Here is a 21,133-nt window from a genome sequence, read left to right on the forward strand (position 1 = left end):
TATGCATGAACAATAGAAGATCTCGCCTCAAAGGAATGTTACTTGTTTTTTTTCCAGTTTAGGGAAATATAACTAGTGACATTGTACAAGTGCATAAAATTATATGAAGTATGGAAAAAATTGATAGGAAGCACTTTTCTTCCCATACATAAAAGCAAAACTTGGATCACCAGTGAGGGCAGTTAAGATCTTTTCCAAACTACACACAATTAATGTGAACTTCACTACCACAAATGCAGGGATGGAAAATAGCTCAGATGGCTTTAAAATTTATGAGAGAGTAAAAGGGCTATTCACCATGATGGCTAATTGGTCAATGGTGAAATAGTTGCTGGGGAGAGGAAACAACATGTCCTGCTTGTGAGCCTTCAGGGGCCATCTGGTTGGTCACTGTGTGAAACAGGATTCTAGACAAAATGGTCCTTTGAACTAATCTAGCAGGGCTCTTCTAGTGGCTGCTCTGGAGTTCAATGAACCTCCTGTGTTTTCTGATTCTTGAGTGTAAACGGAGGCTTGTTGAGCACTGGAAGGCCACATACTGTAGACTGCTGTGCTGCATTCATCTCAGACTACTGAAATGTTTGCATTCCTGAGGCAGAAGCTTCACTGGTATAACAGGAAGTAAGTCAGGTAGCTGCATCTAAGTATTTTAATAAATGACTACACATCACTTTTGGGCTCAAGGACTGAGGTAGTTTAACACAGTAGAGGCAGAACTGCAATGGAGACATCCGGGGCGACTCACCCCAGGTGCCGCCATTGCAATCACGTGTCAGGGGCAGGGGCATATTGGGGGTGGGGCGTGCCAGTGGCGTTTCAGGGCGGGAGGGGGCAGGGTGGGCAAGGCGTGGGTGGGAGGGGGCGCATGGGCAATTCATGTCCCGGGTGTAGTTTCCCCTCCCTTCATCACTGTAACACAGTCTTAATTTCCCTCTCAATTGAAGAGAAGGAGTTTAGCTCTTCAACCATGACTATTTTGCTATTCAAAACCTGCTCCTTCTTTTCACATTGTTAAGGAAGGGGTGGGGAAGAATATTTTAAAGGATGCTGTTTGAGCCCTTAAAGAAGAATTTAAAAATCAGAGGGACGTCCGGTCAGCAGAATGTCAGAGGAGTGCAATCTATTACCAGTTGCTTCCCAGCTTGGAGGACAAGTGCAGCTGACCTGAAGTTAGACGTGCCTTGACTTTTTCCTGCATGCCATTTTGTACTCCTTGCATGCACTGGGTAGCATATTGACCTTTTCCTCATCCTTTTTCCTCATCTCAAAACTCCTGTTTCTTTGGTGTGTGCTTTTTTAAAGTATTGCACATGTTTTACTGCCTCTAGCGGTTGATTCACTATAGTGGAAGATTAAATTTAGCTTATTTCCCAGCTGATTTACATGGCAGCTTCTTGTACTTGATTAAATTGGGTGTGATATTGAATGGACCGCTAAAGTGAACAGAACACATGTGGAACTTAAAAAAAACTGACAAAACAGGGACTTGAGGGTGGGGGTGGGGGAAAGAGAATTTGAAAAAGCCCAATGACTGGACATCCCCATGCCAAAGAGGTTGGACAGAAGCCAAGGCATTTTTGTCTGTCCTGCTGTACTTTGAATGGGAATGCAATGCCAGAAGAGAAGGCTCATTCCGCACATGCAGAATAATGCACTTTCAAACTGCTTTCAGTGCTCTTTGAAGCTGTGCAGAATAGCAAAATCCACTTGCAAACTGTTGTGAAAGTGGTTTGAAAATGCATTATTTTGCATGTGCGGAAGGGGCCTAAAAGTCTCAAGGAGGTTGGTAGGGGACCATCCTCCCACACACACCAGCAGTTAGCCATTACTAATCTCCAGTTCTGGATCTTGTTATTTACAGCCATCAGTTTTCAGACATCCGTGCTCTTTCCATAAGTCTAGATAACTCTTTATAAGAAAGAGACCCCGTCGCATCGCTCAGAAACACCTCAAAGCTTCTAATCCATTTGTCGGCAATCTAAATTATCTTGAATTCAGTACAGTCAGATTAAACTTCTTCCCCATAGTATTTCAAAAAGCTCAGGACTATACTGCTTTTGCGATCTGCAGAGCGGTTTAAATAAGACTGTGCCTGTTCAGTGTCAAGGCATCCTGAGCATACTGTTAAACATTTTAAGAAACGTTGGGGATATTTTGAGACATGGACAGGCTTGAGGGGGAAAGAGTTTTCGGACTGAGGGCATGAAAGAAAACTCTGTCAGTCCTTAAAAGACTGCAGAAACCTGGAAGTTGCTGATGAAGCAGACTATCTGTATGATGTTCCAAATGGTGGGATTTATATTGGAAACCTGAGCTATTTGGTATAATATAAAGATTGTTAGGCTAAGACTCATGTCTGCCTTTTGGTTTGGTGAAGGATATGTTTCATAGCAACGATTCTCAGCTCTGTGAAGTGTGCCACCTAGTGAGTCTGGAAGGAATCTTCCGTTTTTTTCATGGAATTCTGATTTGCTGACAACATAGGTAACTGATACACTTTATTCGGAAATGTAAAGTTCCCCACCCACCCACCCACCCACCCACCCCACCAGCAACAATTGTTTTCTTTAAAAGCAGTAACAAAGTTGCCAGATAAGCTATTTTATGCAGCTTTTTCAAAAGTTTCCTTTGGCTTTAAAAAATTATATTGCATTAACCCCTGCCTCTTTTTATCCCCATGTTACAAGTATAATAAACTTATATCTGTTCTTTCTTCTGTTGAATCTGATTGATTCACAGAGCCAACAAAGGAAGCAGTTTTGATAACTTTACATCTTTTACACAAGTGAATTATGTGTTCTATTTGCACACAAATGCCCTATACATAGTCAAACCGCGTCAAAAGTAACTTTTTGGTGCTCATAGGAAACAAAAGTTACAGCTGAGGATTTCATTTTGAAAACCTGAAGTATCAGGAATTGTGCCAAGATGTTTGAGGAAAACAGTGGTTTTGGTTGCAGTGCTAAGAACACTTTACTGGTAATAATTTCCATTAACGAAAGTGAAACTTAAGTTGCTTAGGGCTAGGTCCCAACATTCCAACAGGACCGGATGGAACTGTGAGTTGAAGAAATACCTCTTGCCCAAGGAGATTGATTATGATCCTTTGAATGAAAAATTCAAGAAAAGTAGCCATATTAAGATATTGCTGCAAAACTTAGTATGAGTCTTGTGATATTTAAAAGTGGATAAACATCCACAAATGATTATAGTGGAACAAAAAGTTATCCAGTTAGTTTTCACAGCACATGGGGATTCAAAATGTATCTTCTGGATCCTAGTCCAATTCTGCAATGACTATACTGCTATTTGTTTCCAAACCAGACACTGGAAATATGAATACAATATCTTTTCAGGCAGTTGCTAAATCTGAAGTATGTGATGAAGGTACTTGCAGCTGTGAATGAGTTTTCCATGAGACAATCATAATGACCCATCAGCATGGAGATGATGGTTTCACTAATGAACTGTGATGGACTTCCTAAAACCAAACCAGGCACAAAATCCGTACTTATTCCAATAACAGACAGCTGACTCATGTGTTAGAAATGCCTATCTGTGAGTCATCTGAAAGTGTCCCCTCTTCTATTGTCTAAACGGTTAATAGCTTATGAGGAATTCATGGAAGAGGGAAAAAACCTGAGCATGTTTTTCCAGGAAAAAAAAATAGAAACAGCCCTTGCTGGCTTTACATCTCAAAAGTATTCATCTGGGGCTCCACCCCCACTCCATCTTGCTGGGTACATACCAGATGTATTCTACATACTTCAATGCTGAGTGATTTCTGTTGCTCTGCAGCTATACCTTTTGAGTTTTCTAAAGTCTTTTTTCCCCCTCTTGAACCTTTCCCCTCTGGCTTCATCTAGTTCTCTCCAGAAAGAACATTATGTACCTAAGCCGTTAATTAGTCTGCTTCATTGGAGCTACTTAAAAGGAAGAGGTTAGAAGTGTGGCTAGATGATATTCCTCTTTTCCTTATACTTATTTTATGAGGAAGTGTTGGGGGATGCTTTGAAAGGTTTTTTTGTGAGCAACAAGTCACCTCAGTTAACCTGAATGATAAAGCAATTAGAAAGTTGTTTATTAGATTAATCATTCGCAGAAGCAGCAACCTGTTGTTTGGTGATGTACCTCTATATTCTGTAGGCAGTGAGTATATTTATTTATATCTAGTCTTGATTCCCAAAGCAGATTAAATCATTCTCCTCTTCTCCATTTAATTGTTACAACAACCCCAGTGTGGTAGGTTGGGTTGAAGTTATCCAGGTTATTCAATGATTTACACTCTAAAACTGATATCCTGTACACTGCAGAAAGGCCCAGTCTTGAAGACCATACCATCTGGTCTGGGTAGCAAGGCTAGAGGGTGCTGACAAAGAGCTGGAGGTTAGACTTGCACCTAATTGGCCAGTGGTTCAAGTAAGGCAGCTTTCCCAAGCCTCAGCCTAAATAGGATGGAAAATGATCAGGTTCAGCTACCCTGCTGGCAGGTGTCGAGTCCCTGCAGTGTGCTTGGGCCAGGATCCTGCAAATAATTATTGTTCTCAGGCTCTGGCCCGGGGATGGAATTGCATGCAGCCGCTTGAGTACTTTGCCTACTTTGGGCCACCCTGGCCTCAGCCTTCTGCCTTCACCATTCCTGCAGAGTGGAAGTTTTCCGTGAAGAGTTTTGGGTCCAGGTTTGTGTCCTGCCCTGGGCACTGAGGGGCTGTTGGCAAAGCCTCCGCTGCAGGCTCAGGTGGGATGGCTTCTGGTGCTGCTGGATCATTGTCAGCCAGCACTTCTGCCATGTTAGGTCCTGCTGGTCCTCCTCGGCTGGTGTCCTTGGTTCCTTGTGCTCTTCCTATAAGGACTCTGAGTTGCTGAATTGACCAACGGGGGTCATGACAGCTGAGAGCAATGATTCTAAATATACTTGGAGTAATGTCAGAGCTCCATGTGTGGAGAGGCAGATGCCAGTGCCTGGGGCAGCCAAGTCTGGCACAACACAAGGTGATGGGTGGTGCCCAGCCAGGTTGGGTATATGTGGGGAAGGCAGTGGCTGCTGGCCCAGCTGAGCCCTATATGAATCAAGGCAGTGACTGACCAGGCCATGCCAGGCAATGCCTGTCCAAACCCCATATAAGGCAAGGCAAGGCAAGGCAGCACCTGGTCAAGCCCTGAGCAAGGCAGAGAGCAGCATCCAGTTAAGCCCTTATGTGAGGCACCTCTCATATATACCACCTGTATATGGATCAGCAGTCTACAGTGGATTATTGAAACTGTCTGAAGGTACGTAGAACATTTGGTATACCATATAGCAATACCCATTTGCATTATCTGAAATGATGAGCCATTTATTGTGCAATTCAATGCAGAATTGGTGGTGGAAAGCGCCATCAAGTCAGAGCTGACCTTTTCCTTACAATACTCAGTGCCACTTTGATGCGTATGTTCTTCTGTCTTTCTCTTGCTCTGATAATCCAAACACTTTTACAACCTTCAGATATGATATTATATTGTTATTTGGTAAGGAAGCCTAATCTTTCAAACTGTAGAAACGGCAGCTATAGCCCTGACTTTGGATAATACAAACCACTTTGTGAATGTATTTTCAGGACAACAGTCTGTACATTGGTACAAACTGTACTCACGCACGTTCCTTCATTCTATACTGATTTATGTGGGCATGATTTAGATTAATCTGGGGTGGTCTCTTTCTTTCCAAAATATCTTACAGAGGCATACAGCCAATTCATCGAATGCCAATGTAACAGGAAAAATATATTCCACAATAGAAATTGGACAATGAATGTACTTATTGGATTCCGTTGCTCTGTACCCTTCACTGTCAAATGATTTATTTGATAAATATTGAGTCAACCTGTTCTCATGTCAACTAATCCCCAGGCCTCAGAAGTGTGTTTTGAGAGCTGGCTTGAACTGGAATCCTAGTCCATGTTCATTGACTTGCTACTGTTGTTTCCAAATGCTTCTGTCTGACTGCTTGAAAAGTGACTTACTGCAATCTCACTAGAAACAGAAAGCTGTGTAGAGTTCCTTTTTAGGAATATATAATATTTGATGGAATGAACACAATATGATCTTTTTTTGCAATTAGGAGTACTGCAGTAAATATATTTAGAAGAGTAATTTGGACTTATTTAATTAAACTTATTTATTTGTTTATGGAAAGCATTTTCTATCGCCTTTTCACCCTATCATGGTCCCCAAGGCAGCAAACATTTAAAAAAATCGAAGCATTAGAACAATTAAAAACAACATTACAATTATAAAATAATTTAATAAAACTTATAACAAACAATACAAGAGGAGGGCCAGTTACCATTATTGGGGGTATGCCAACAAAAAAGCCTTTAGATGCTGACAAAAGGCACCACTAGAGGAAGACAGATGAATCTACCTAGTTCCAAAGTTTGGCGCCACAACAAAGAAAGCCTTCTCTCTGGTCACCACTCATCTTACCCGAGAAGGGGGGGGGGGCAGCTGAATCAGGGTCTCAAAAATATCCAGAGTTAGCAAGTAGGTTCATATGGGAGCAGGCAGTCCTTTAGCGATGTTGGTCCCAGGCTGTACAGGGCTTTAAATGTCAATACCAGCACCTAGAATTAAACTCAGAAGCAAATTGGAAGCCAGTACAGATGGAACAAGATTGGAGCGATATGGTTCCTGCAACCCACTTCAGTCAACACTCTGGCTGCAGTATGCTGTGCCAACTGCAGCCTCAAGACCAGAGGTGGAGCGAGGGGAAACCATGCCTGGGCCGTGTGCGCACCCTGCGCCCCTGCTGTAGCATTGCCCACCTCCGCCCCAGAACACCATGCCACGCCACGCCCCCACCACATCCCCTCGACGGCCCAGCCACACCTTCGCTGCTGCTCTGCCCAGGGTGTCATGCCTTCCTGTCCCGTGGGCGCTACGCCTCTGACAAGGAGCCATGATACTGTTTGGCCAATATATAGATATTAAAGCTACTTTAAATTACCGTATATACTTGTGTATAAGTTGACCGGCATATAAGTCAAGGCACCTAATTTTACCACAAAAAACTGGGGAAACGTATTGACTCGCATATAAGTCAAGGGTGGGAAATGCAGCATCTACTGGTAAATTTCAAAAATAAAAATAGATACCAATAAAATTACATTAATTGAGGCATCAGTAGGTTAAATGTTTTTGAATATTTATTACAAAGAAAAACAGTAAACTAGCTTTGTAAGCCCTGATTCTCCCTTTAAATCCACTTAGAAGGGGGGGGGGTGATTTAAAGGGAAAATTTGAGGGTGCCTGTTTATGTTAGCAGTACCAACATTTCAGAGTATCTTTAGGAAACCCTCCTGATGATACCACCCAGGTTTGGTGAAGTTTGGTTCAGGGGTCCAAAGTTATGGACCCTCAAAAGGGTAGCTCCATCTACTATTAGCTTCCATCGGAAACAATGGGGGATGGGAGCACCCATTTTGGGGATCCATAACTTTGGACCCCCTGAACCAAACATCACCAAACCTGGCTGGTATCAGCAAGAAATTATCCTGATGATACCACCCAGGTTTAGTGAAGTTTGGTTCAAGGGGTGCAAAGTTATGAACCCTCAAAATGTAGTCCCATCTACTATTAGCTCCCATTGGAAACAATGGGGGATGGGGCACCCCCTTCGGGGGTCCATAATTTTGGACCCCCTGAACCAAACTTCACCAAATTTTGGTGCCACTAGCCTATAAACTGCGCCCCCTGGAGGCCAACAAAGTAAAAACCCTAAAATATTTTTTAAAATACACCTCACTCGCGTATAAGTCGAAGGGGGCTTTTTCAGCACAAAAAATGTGCTGAAAAAAATATGCGAGTATATAGGGTACTCTTTTTTGTTGGCTGATACCACATGATGGGTGTTCATGTTATCTATGTGTGCTGTTTTCACATGATGGCAATTCTTCATACTGCTTTCACTGTTGATATGAATGCAGATGCTTTTACAATGGCGAGAGTCTACATGGCATTCAGCCCCTCTCCCTACACACACATGTCCCTTGCCTAAGTCCCTGGGACTGCCATTTTGGAAGCGGGGCTTTTTAACCTGGTAGTTGCTAGGTCTCTATATTGCAACAATATTATGATAGTGATATTACCTACTATTTCCTCTCGGTCATCAGCCAGTTCTGGAGAGCATGTTAACCCGAACTGTTCTTCCAGGCCTACAACGAAGGCTGTACAAGACTTATTGAGATCTGATTGTTTCCCCCTCTAGGAGTTAGTATGTGTTTTGTGGGCAATACTGATTTATTGCCATCTAGAGAAAGTGACTGCTGAGTATTTTAATAATGTTTTGAAATTTATATAATTTTTGTGATGTTAATATGTATGTTAGCCACCGGGAGTGCGGGATATCACATTGAATAAAATAAAAATAAAACAAGTCTCCAGCTTTCATTTACAAAAATAAGTCTCTAGTGTTGCCCTATATCACCCCCTCCCCAAGACCCATGCCTTGTTGGATTTGAAATCTGCTTACATTCTGAAGTGCATCCATACATTTTATATCAAGACAGGGATTCTCTGGTTAAAATTCATTTTTATTAGTTTTAACAAAAAAATCAAAAATAATGAAGTTGCAATTGAGGCACTTTTAAAATGAAGTAGCTCCCCTGCCTGTATACTCCAAGGAAACTTTAGAAAAAATTGTGTGACCCTCCAAAGCTCCTCACACCCAGGATTAGGAATCATCCAGATTTACAGGATAATAATTGAGGCTTTAGGCATCTCCCGCTCATTAAAAACTACCTCTGCAATTCAATTAAGGTCTCAGGAAGGGCCATCAGTTTATTTTCTGGCCATCAACCAGATCATCCACCACCCTGAGTCACATCTAACCCAAGCTTATTCATCAATGTGTGACTGGAAATGTCTCTCAGTCTTTAATATATCACTTTGGTACTTCTCTGATAATAACACAGCAATAGAAAGTTTGAACTATCACATAACAGTCAGGATCCTGCTCCTTTCATCAATAAACTTTCAGATCCTAAGATTGGACCAATCTCTTTGCAACCCAAATTTCACCATTGGGCCCTATACTTTTGGACCCTATACTTTTGGCTGAATCTGAATGTAGGGGTGAGCGCGCGAACCCGGCAGAACCGTAGAAGGAGCACCAGGCATGCCGGTGCCGGCTACAGCCTTCCGGGCGCACTCGCTCCCCCAACCCCCGCTCCCCCCATGAGTCACGGGTCATGAACTGCCTGACTCGCGGTCACCAGGTGTCGCACACAAAAGGACACAAAGGCTCCTGCCCTCAGGTGAAGATTAGACCCAGACATGGATGCTTCCTCCCGCACGTAGCAGCCCGATGAGATCATGCATCACATGATGATCTCCCGCTCTCCCGCTCTCCCGACCTCCCGACCTCCCGTTCTCCCGCCTGCCCGACCCCTTTTACACGCCCCCATTGAAACCCTAATAAAAGGTGTGAGGGGCGAGCGCACAGCAGAGTTGCCAGGATCACGGGATCCCTCGCTTCCTGCTTGCTGGCTCTCTCCACCAGATGAAATCTCCGCGTGTCGTCTCTTCCCTGGGACCTCGTGGGTACGACTACAAGCTGGTGCCGAAACCCGGGAATCCTCGAACCTCTGCCGTGACTTACCGTCGCCTGGGAAAGGGCTTCTCGGTACCGATCGTCTGCTGGATCGGCGCATCCAGGGACCCACCCCCTCGGTACCGACCATCCGCTGGATCGGCGCATCCAGGGATCCGCGTTCTCAGACACTCTCTCGTCTGATCGAACCAACCGGTAAGCATGGGCGCTTGCAAAAGCACGGCTTTTGACAAGTACGTTAGCGAACTGAAAGCGCTAGCGAAATGCGGCAGGGTCTCCGTAAAGAGAGGGGAGCTGCGCGAATTGGTTGAGGAGATTGATAGGCAATGTCCATGGTACCCAGAAAGGGGGACATTCAATCTTAAGGACTGGGAAAACATTGGGCGCACTCTGCACAGAGAGCCTCGCGCGCCGATGTCACTGCTACTGACGTGGAGACAATGTTATGTCGCCATCAGCCTGCAGGTCCATGGTGTCTTTGCCATGGATCTCCCTCCTTTTGATCTTTCACCTTCAATTTCAAGCCCGGAATTTTCTCTATCCACTAAACAGGACGCCTGTCCTACTCCCGTTTCACTTGCTTCCTCCTCTCATTCAAACTCTCCCGCTCGTGCTCTCGCTGCCAGGCCGCCTCCTTCTCTTGCTCCGCCTTCTGCTCCGCTTCCCCCTCCCGTTTCTGAAGCCACCACACCTCCATCAATGCCACGTAATGGCACGAGTTTCAAAACTCTAGCAGAGCGTATTACCCACGATCTGCAGAGGAAGGAAACCCTGACGGAAGACGATGCCGACCTCCTCGCCGTCTGCCCAGCCCACTACACTGACCACGTGGGGGAGGACGGCGCCGTTCAACGGGTCGTTGAGTATCGTCCCATAGGCTATAATGTTCTCACTGAGCTCCGCAAGGCAATACGGGACGTGGGGATCACCAGCCCCTATGTGAGAGGCATGTTGGAAGCTGTCATGCGGAATCACATAATGGTTCCGGAGGACTGGAAAACCACTTTTCACATGCTCTTGAACCCTGCGCAATTTGTTGTTTGGGAAAGCGAATACCGCCAACAATGCATAAGCAGAGGAGCAGCCTCTGGCGGCGCCTATACCGCTGCGCAGCTCTATGGCTGCGAAGGCTTCGCCCTTCCCGACGCGCAGATCGTCCTGCCGGAGGCCACCCTTAAGGTTGCCTCTGACTGCGCCTACAAGGCGTTTGTAAGAGTGCCCGCTGCCGGGCAGCCAACCCAGAGCTTTTCCAACATCCGGTAAAAGCCTCAGGAGCCTTATGCTGAATTCCTGAACAGGCTCCAGGAGGCCCTGCAGAGGCAAGTCGACAACGACGCAGCCCAACACGAGCTCCTCATGCACCTCGCCAAAGAGAACGCCTCCGCTGAGTGCCGCAGGGCGATCACGGGCTTAGGGAAGAACCCCGAACTGGCTGACATGCTTAAGTCTTGCCAGGATATCGGATCTTCCGCCCATCAGGCCAGTCTCCTCGCCGCGGCACTCTCCACCACCCGGGGACAACCCCAAGACAAGTGCTTCAACTGCGGCAGACGGGGACACTTCCGGAGGGACTGTAGGTCGCCCGGTGGGGGGGCTTACAACCCCGACGGAGGAGGGCTCCCCCCGGGAGATGAAGGCCTCCAGAAAAGCCCCGAACCAAATGCCCCCGATGCCGAGAGGGCTTCCACTGGAGAAGCGAGTGCCCATCGGGAAACTCTTACCCGGGCCTCTCCCCAGCCCAGGACCAAAGAGGAGAATACTAAATCAACCCCGAGAACCGAGGCCCGAACCCAAGCCACCTCCTCCCAGCGGTATCTCCCTCTCCTGCACCCAGCCCCTCTCCCTTAAGTTTCCCAATGAGATCCTCATTGCTCCAACCCAGTACAGCGACCCCATTCCCCCAGAGGCCATCGGGTTAATCTTGCCCAAAGCCTCCGCCGCTGAGCAGGGACTGTTTGTCGTCCCGGGAGTCATTGACTCTACGCACCAAGGAGCCGTTCACATTCAGGTGTGGACAAACATCCCGCAGGAATTGCCCAGCGGAACCAGTTGTGCGCAGCTGATCCTCCTGCCCCACATACCGCCTGCCGCCGATTCAATAAAGGCCACAAGCCCAGATCGCCATCAGGACGCAGCCGGCACCACTGTAGTGGCGGTAGAAACGCCCATCGGTAGCTCCCGCCCGTACCTGGAGCTCACTATAGAAGGGTGTCCATTCAAGGGACTTGTGGACACCGGCGCCGACGTAACCGTCATCAGAGCAGCCGAGTGGCCTGATCAGTGGCCGACCGAGGCTTGCCCGCGCATCTGGGGGGTGGGGGGGGGGAAGCAGACCGCGAGACGAAGCACCCGCCCACTCACGGTCCACAGTCCAGGGCTTGAGCGACAGCTCACAGTCCGCCCCATCGTCTTGGACATCCATGTTAACCTGTGGGGAAGGGATCTCATGAGTCAAGTAAAGACGACTCTAGTTTGGGATGGATAAATCCACTCCTGCCATGGCCGCTACCCAGAAGAAGAACAGATAGCAGCTGGCCATGTTGAGATCCCCACCCCCCAGCTTTGACTGTGTTCCCTGCCTCCACCCCAGAGCCCCCGCTCTGGAGCACCCTCCTCCTCTCCCACTTCGTTCTACTTTTTCAACCAGCAAAGGCAGGAGGGCCAATTGGCTGACTGGCCCTCCCTAGATTAAAATCTGGGCCCGTCCTGGTACCGCAGCACTGCCAGGACAGGCCCCAGGTTAGATTCTCCGGTTAATTATAGTTTAAGCACTATAATCACTTCTAAATCTATTAAAGACCCTAGGCTATTCCGGCGTCTCTGGCCGAAACCGCCCCTTAAGGAGCGGTCTCTGGCCGGCGCCAAGCCAGGATACTCAAATTCGATCCCAAATTCTGAACGCCATGCCTGCCTCAACCTCTGCGATCACGGTAAGTATATCTACCCCAGGGTGGAACCTCCCCCAGTCTCTTGTCCCCAAGACCAACTCCCAAATGTGTGATTGTCTTGCTCTTCTGACGCACCTCCAAAAGTCCTTTTGTCCTGCAAATTAGATATGCATACCCACAATCCCCCGACGGTCCACTCGCCCCCCTCTCTTTGGGGGCTCGGGCCGTCGCTCCAACGCACCCTGATGATGTCCTTGAAGCCAACTCCCCATAGGAGTTGCCTGCCCTTCATACCCCCTATCCTATGTCCAAACAAACTAAAGAAAGGGGAGTAGGTGGGGCCTCCATGGCCTGCCCCCCCTGCAGAATTGAAATTGAACATTGAACAATTCAAACCTGCTCTCAGGCCCACTCCCACCTGAGCCAAGACCAAGCTTGGCGGGGCCCGGCCCCCTCATAACCTGGGGGAGGGGGTATGCTTCAATCCTTCTCCCTATAGGTCCCCAGTGGGTCCCAGCTACGCCATGTCCAACCAACCCATGGAATGGCACCAGAAGGAAACCAACCCGATCCCGGAGATGGAGCGGATCTCCCTGGAAGATCCAGCCCCGCGACCTCGACGGAACCGCCGCCAATGCCAGAACGGCTTGAGGACCCAGATGACTTGGGGAGACGTCAAGGCAACGACCGGCCGGGCTCGAGAGCTGCTGCAACAGCAAGGCTGCCCCGAGACACCCGAGGGTCTCTGCGCTGCCATCTTTGCGATCATCACTGCAAACTCCGCAGTCACCATCATCTGCCTGCTCTGCTGCCTCTTGCCGGTGACGCTCGGTCACCCCCTTTTGGAGATCAACCAAGTCAACATCTGGGAGCGGTTCGCTGCCGCTGCCAACGTCTCATCCTTCTGCCTGGGCCAGTATCTCGGAGTGGGAAGCTTGCTAAGCTCCTGCCTACTCCCTGTCTGCAAGGCCCCTGGAGATTTCCTGGAAGAGTCGGGCCTGAGCCCCTTCATGAATGCCTCGTCCATCCGATACTCCATGAGCGCCGATTGGGGACCCGTTGTTCAAACCCTCCCCGCCGGCGCCCTCTCTCTCATCACCCAAACCGTCGCCAACCACGAGTCCAACACTTGCGCCCGCATTGCTGATGTGGCAGGACAGGAAACTGGCCTGAGCCCAGTCACCGGCTCGGCCAACTGGAACTGCATGCATGTTGAGGACATTCCCCCCCATATATGGGAACATCTTCCTCCCTAAAGGCTGGTTCTGGACTTGCGGGGAGAGAACCTTCAACTACATTCCCACTCGCCTTTCTGCCGGAACTCTTTGTTGCCTTAGCTGTCTTACCATCGTCCTGCCTCAGGCTCCACCCTGGGAGCCCAAACGCCGCCGCCGCTCCGCTCTTTCCCTCGACCCTTCCTGCCGGAGCGACGCGGTCGCCCTTTCCAAAGCCGAGTATGTTTCCCTCGCGACCTCCTTGGTGGGAGTCCCCGGACTCGCCACCTATAACGCTAAGACTATTGGCCGGCTGGCCTGTGCCCTTGCGAAGTCCATTAATTCCACCTCCACCGCTCTGGATGCTCTGGCCTCCGAGCAACAAGAACTTCATCAAGCGACTTTAGATAATCGTGCCACTATTGATTATTTGTTATTACTGCATCACCAAGGTTGTGAGAATGTACATAATATGTGTTGTTTTAATCTCTCTGATAATTCCCATTTGATTCACATGAAAGTTCGTGAGTTACAAGATGTTGTATCTAATCTGAAATACGATGTGTTGCCTCACTGGTGGTCAGCCCTTTGGAGCTGGTTGCCGGGGGGATGGTTGAGTGCTATTGTACAATTCTTCATTGGTTTGATTGTATGCCTTGTTGTTGGATCTTGCCTTGTTCAGTGTGTATCCGCCTTTGCCTGTAACATTTGTAAGAAACCCCTTGACTTTCCCCTACGCCGCAACCAGGTCCTCATGCTGCACAAACAACTCAGCCAGCTTGAGCAAGTCCCTGGGGAGGCAAGCATCCCCCTAAATTGCCCCAACTAATTCGGCTTCCTTCCTAAAAAAAAAAGAAACGGGGAGATGTAGGGGTGAGCCCGCGAACCTGGCAGAACCGTAGAAGGAGCGCCAGGCATGCCGGTGCTGGCTACGGCCTTCCGGGAGCACTCACTCCCCCAACCCCCGCTCCCCCCATGAGTCACGGGTCATGAACTGCCTGACTCGCGGTCACCAGGTGTCGCACACAAAAGGACACAAAGGCTCCTGCCCTCAGGTGAAGATTAGACCCAGACATGGATGCTTCCTCCCGCACGTAGCAGCCCGATGAGATCATGCATCACATGATGATCTCCCGCTCTCCCGCTCTCCCGACCTCCCGTTCTCCCGCCTGCCCGACCCCTTTTACACGCCCCCATTGAAACCCTAATAAAAGGTGTGAGGGGCGAGCGCACGGCAGTTGCCAGGATCACGGGATCCCTCGCTTCCTGCTTGCTGGCTCTCTCCACCAGATGAAATCTCCGCGTGTCATCTCTTCCCTGGGACCTCGTGGGTACGACTACATCTGAATCTGAATTGGACCTATACTTTTGGCTGAATGCTATCAAGGATCCTAGCGCTGCACCATATTTGTTCAGTTCCTGTATTAGCTTCCTGTATCTGTACTCAAGTAGATCCAAGTGCATGAGAAGGGCATGTCAAGTGCTCCATTCTCATAGCTGGTTCTGCTATGACAAGCAGAGTAGGTTTTCCTTTCTCCTGATTCCAGATTTGATCCTCCATGTCTTCCTTTTCCCTCTTGTCCCTTAGGCCATTTCTGCACAGGCCATTTACGGCACCCTGGGGACGGCAAAAACGCCATCCCCAGGGAGCCGTTCACACAGGCGGCACTGTGAAAACGCAGCAGCGCCGACCTGGCTCCCCTCCCCCAGGGTGGCGTCAGGCGAACGGCACCGCCGGGAATGCACTGTTTTCCCCATCCCTCTCCCACTCACCTCGTTGCCTTCGTCACCCTGCTGGCCTCCTAAGACCCTCCCTCGCTGTCCTCCGACCCCATGCGGAGCCGCCTCTCTTGCGCCGGCCTCACCGGGGGCCACTCTCACGTTCCGGTGCGAACGGCCCCCCCCTCCACCGGCAGAATTCCTGCCGGTGGGGGAGCGCCCTTTCCGCACTGCGGAAAGGGCCCAAGTGTCTCCAATTCCTGTTCCAGATCATCTGTCCTACTGCAAGTTGGAAGAGGAAAATGTTATCCTTAATTTAAGAAGTATATACAGTCTTTAAGAATCACTTACTGAGTAGATGGGTGGAAAGATGGAATTTCCTCTTGACCATGTTGCTGAGCAAGCAAATTCCTGTTTACAATTTCTTGTTTGCTTGTTATGTAATGTGGTTTTAATTGTTTTGGGTTCTGAGGCTATATTTTCACAGGGCGCAAAGATGAAAGAACAGTAGGTTGTTGTGATTAGCAACCCAATGTTTAATTGATGTTTGCTTTTAAAACTTTTCTTGGAAGGAGACAGCAAAATTAATTGGCAAAATGAAAATGAATCAGTTGCTATTTCAGATGAGAAGTATGAGGTCCAAGTTTTGCCATGTACCACTTTATTTAGGTTCATAATGTTCAGAAGCATCCAAGTAGAGATGCAAGCATGAAGCAAATTGGGGCACATTTGTGGAATGTTGTTAGTGTCATTCTGGCCCAAACCAAGTTTCCTGCTGTCCTCTTCCATTTTCTCTACCCCTCCCCTCTTTATCATACTAGCTAACAATGAGCTCTGTTTCAAATTGTACTTGGCTTGCTTACAACTGGGAAGACGGAGGAGATCAATTGATGTTTTTGTGTGAATCATTGTTGACTATGAAATCCTAAGAAAGCTTTCTTGTGAAAAAGCCCAGTTAAACAAACTGGGAGTCACTACCAAGAACATTTGCTTATGATTGCCTCTCAGTCTCTGTCCAGCCATTTTTGCAACAACCAGAGATACCTGAATGTTCTGGGAACCAGGGAGCTCAATTACTGGAGATTCTCTCAATTGTGCTATTCTTTCAATTGTGCAATTCTTTCAAACGTTGTCACTTTTGTCAGCTCTATGGAAGTAGAAAGAACTGGGTTGGATCCAACACAAAATTTCCACCTAAACTAGATCTCTTTCTTAAGAAGAAAGACAAGGAAAAGAGCTGTCTGCACTAAGGCAGCTTTATTGTATCCCCACTTGCATTTTTGCTTGCAAAACATCTTGTGTAACTGATTTGTAGGTGCCATGATACATAAGGAGGAAAGTGCTGGATATAGCACAAGATCTGTGTTAAGTCTGTTTATGCTTCTGCTTGTAAACTGCAGGATCTAAGCCATTGTATGGAAACAGAAGAACAGGAAGAAGAGTTTGGATTTATATCCCCCCTTTTTCTCCTGTAGGAGACTCAAAGGGGTTTACAATCTCCTTGCCCTTCCCCCCTCACAACAAACACCCTGTGAGGTGGGTGGGGCTGAGTGGGTGCAAACAGCACTCACAGGAGTTTGCTGAAATCTGGGAAAACAAAACCAAAATATATTGTAAGATGATTATAACAGTTCATAAAAATCTGCTGATTCCACCCTCTGGGAATTTTAAATTTTCCTGAGATTAAGACCATATTTGAAGAAGAGAAGAGGCATCACTGATCACAATCAGACTCAGGCTATTAAAAGATGAAACATTAATCCCAAGAATGTGAAGCCTCTAGATAGAATGATATGACCCTGTGAGGGAAGAACATTAGCTGCCACTTGGATTTTATCCATCCCAAGCAGCAGGTGCCCGTGTTTAAATTACTATTGCTTGAAGCAGTAACTACACCCTGTTTTATGAAAGCTGTTTGTGGTTAAAACACTCATTATCTTTGGGCAGGCCAAATTGGGTGAGATTGCAGCTGGTGAAACTGATATTATTCAGCAAGAAGGGAGGTGGTAGGCCTTTTAAACTATCAGGAGAGAAATAATTCCTTCAGTCTGCTCTCTTTGCTTTCTTCACAGCTTCATTTTGAGCAGACTAGGAAGGATGCTTTAAATTTTAAAGGAATTCCAGCAGATTTAAACTGTCAGCCATATGACAATGATAGGCTATGTGGCAACTTACAGGTATTTGTTTTGTGGCTGTTTTTTTCTATGTGTCTTCTTCACATCAGCATTTCATTTCAGTAAGAAGAGTCCACCTAATCTGTTTACCACAGTAGTTGGTCACATTGTAGTGATGAAATTTACCATTTAAAGGTATCCCCTTACATTTAACAGTGTTCAAGAAAAGTTAATTTGAGGACTTGCCCTCAATTATTCTAGAAGGAGGCTTAGGGGCTACTGTTCAAAATGTTTCATCTGCTCTTCATCTTAAAGTTATTTTTAGTCATTCATCATTATGGTAGTCTTCATCTATGAACCTCCAAAACATTACACAGAGACTTTGGGAAAATCCACAAGCAGAGCTCAAAGGAATCTGCCATTGCCCATAGTTTCTATAATTTATGTGACCAGTTGTGAGGGGAACTATAATGTCACCATGTTCTGCTATATGCATATTGCTTATTTCTGGCTATTCCATTCCTTGATGACTGTATATGTAATGGCATGTCAGTTAGGATTACTCTAAATAAAAGTGATAGCAGGAAATTCATTACCCCTTTTTTCTCCTTCCAGTTAGTTCACATGTGACAACACATTGTTATCAAGTTCCTTGTGAATCCTGTATCCGATCTGTCGTTTCTCCTGCTGAATTTGGCTTTCTCCCAGAGAAACCAGAGACTGGCAACGAACTATAAAATGTGACTCTGAAGATCAAGCATTAGCAAGTCAGGGCAAGTGTGTATTCAGGCAAGGGCCCAGAGACCTCTTAATGTAACATGACGTATAGCTGTTTCAAAATAACCAGTGTGTGACTGCTTATATTCTTCCATTTTTTTTGTTTTCCTTTGGAAAGCTATCATCTTTATCTTGCAGATGTTTGTCAAATTTTTACCACATACTGCTCTGGTTCATCCTTGTTTAGGGTTGCCAACCTCCGGGTCGTATGTATAAGTACCAGTCTGCACCAAAAAGCTGTAGGTCAACAAAGACCAACCAATATTTAAATTGACTAGTACTTCTCATTCTGTTATTTCCATAGCATATTAGATCTTCAAATATACATACACATAACTCAACAATATTCAATAAATGTATACAATAATGTGTCAAACATCTTTTGTCCTCAATTCTTTAACAAAAGATGAAACATAAATACATATGTATAGGAAACTGAGCACACTGGTTTGGGTTTCAGTTTTGTGCTACTTCTTGTCAGCCTATCTATAAAACAAACAAAATTAAAAGGTACATAATGACAACAAAGAATCCAAACCCTAATATTTTAGAATGATCATTCCATCTTCCAAAATGCCTTCTATGACATAGTAAGCAAACTTACTTAGCATATGCTACAATACTGTGTGCATTTCTGAACCAATGCACTCACAATGCCACAAAGAGCTCAAAGTAAAACGGCTTTTCTAAACACAAAAACCATATACAAAATACATTTGTGTATTAACATGCAGGAAAAGTAGTATACAGAAAAAAAATACAGAAACATTTCAAACAAAATCCCTTTCTAACAGGACTGCGGTTTTGCTCCAGTTCTCAAGCTGTGCAATTGTCCTCCAAGAGGTGCAGAGCATGCTCCCACTGTGCAGAAATTTAAAGGGACAGATACAAAATTAACACACCTGTGCTGCTCAGACAAACGCTGACAAGTCCAAAGACTGATTGAGTCCAGAGTGATAAGTTGTGTTCAGCCAAAATACGTACCTAGATTTAACTTGTCTCAGTTTCCATTACATGTCCAGTTCAGCTCCTCATGGTTCCATGACCTCCAGTGTTGTAAACGTGAATGTCAGGTGCATGTTTCTTTTCCATGTTTCTACCAGTGGCGCTTTTTTGATGTTGCTTTTAATTCTTGAAATGTGTTCTAACGTTTTTACGTATTCATAGTGTAAAAGTAAACAGTTGAAGGTGGGCTGACAGACACTAACTACTTAGGCCTCAGAGGTTTTACAGTAGCTCCTGGTGGAAAGAGGTGTGAGGGTTGCTGTTATGCTTCAATGGCACTGTGCTGGCAATTTTATTGGGGGCTCTGGTAGTGATGTTGTTCCAAGGAGGGGCACGAAATTTGCTGAACAGCTGCTGGTGACTCTCTTCAGGCAACACACCTAAGTTTGTTGAAGTTTGGTTGAGAGGGCACCCACTGGTATGGGTATCCAAGTGAAGGAAAGCTTCAACAAACTTGGTTGGTTCTTGTAGGGAAAGTCACCAGCAGCTGTGCAGCAAATTTGGTGCATCTACCTGGAACAACAGAGCCCCCAATAAAATTGCCAGGACAGTGCAGTGGAAGCAGAACAGCAAGCCCCAAATAAATCGATGGTGGGAAAAAGGGACCTTTTTTACCTACATGTAGATTGTTGCTGATGGCTGCCTGATTCTCATATTATAAATGACTGGGTTTCATTGTAGCCTATGGGGAATTTCTGGGGGTGTCTGTAGGGGGCACATTTTTCAAGGTAGAGGCACCAAACTTGCAGGGTGGCTTCAGGAGACCCTCCTGATAAGTCCACCCAAGTTTAGTGGGGACTGGTTCTGGGAATTCCGTGCCTCTGCCTTGACTCATCCCCTTTTTAAAATCCAAAAGCTGGGAATTCCAAGAACCTGCTTATATCAGTACAACACTATAGTGATATATCAGTGGCTTTTTCTGCACAAAACATTCAAAATGTTTTGCAAATGTTTTGAAAAGAATCTTTTTCACATAGCCCATAAAAATAAAGTGTTTCAGGTGAAAATATTTCTTTTCTTTAAACACACACACACAGACACAGACACACACGGCTTTGATTCTATGGAGACTCTATATCTGATGTTTTGCCAGTTCTGATGTCAAATCTGTATAGCATCGAATCACACACAAAATTTAAAATAGGAAAATAGGCATGTTCGGTCATCAGCAGGCAAAAATGAATTTATTAGTGTAAAGCAATGAGGGAAATGGTGGGCAGCTGTGATGCCAGATAAGAAAACGTCTGCAGGAAACTTCAGCATAAATGGCACAGAATCTGTGAAGCAGCGGACAATGGCAGATAGCAGAGAAATGAAAGTAGCAGAGGCAAAGGATGACTTGGAGCTTCAAATTCAGACCGAGAAATAAAATGTTTCCTGTATTGCAAATGCCTTGATCCTCTTTGATCTGAGATTGCAAATGCATTAACAGTCCAGGTGCTCGGGAGCAACAACTGCAGAAGGCCATTGCTTTCACATCCTGCACGTGAGCTCCCAAAGGCACCTGGTGGGCCACTGCGAGTAGCAGAGAGCTGGACTAGATGGACTCTGGTCTGATCCAGCTGGCTTGTTCTTATGTTCTTATGTTCTTATGTTCTTATTGTTGAAGGCTTTCATGGCCGGATTCAACTGGTTCTGGTGGGTTTTCCAGGCTGTGTCGCCGTGGTCTGGTGGATCTTGTTCCTAACGTTTTATCTACATCTGTGGCTGGCATCTTCAGAGGTTTATCACAGAGGGAAGTCTGTTACACACTGTGTCCTGTGTGTAACAGTGTGTAACACACTTTGTGGACACAGTGTGTAACAGACTTCCCGGAAAACCCACCAG

Source organism: Sphaerodactylus townsendi, linkage group LG01 (assembly GCF_021028975.2).
Source record: "Sphaerodactylus townsendi isolate TG3544 linkage group LG01, MPM_Stown_v2.3, whole genome shotgun sequence".
Classification (NCBI taxonomy): Eukaryota; Metazoa; Chordata; class Lepidosauria; order Squamata; family Sphaerodactylidae; genus Sphaerodactylus; species Sphaerodactylus townsendi.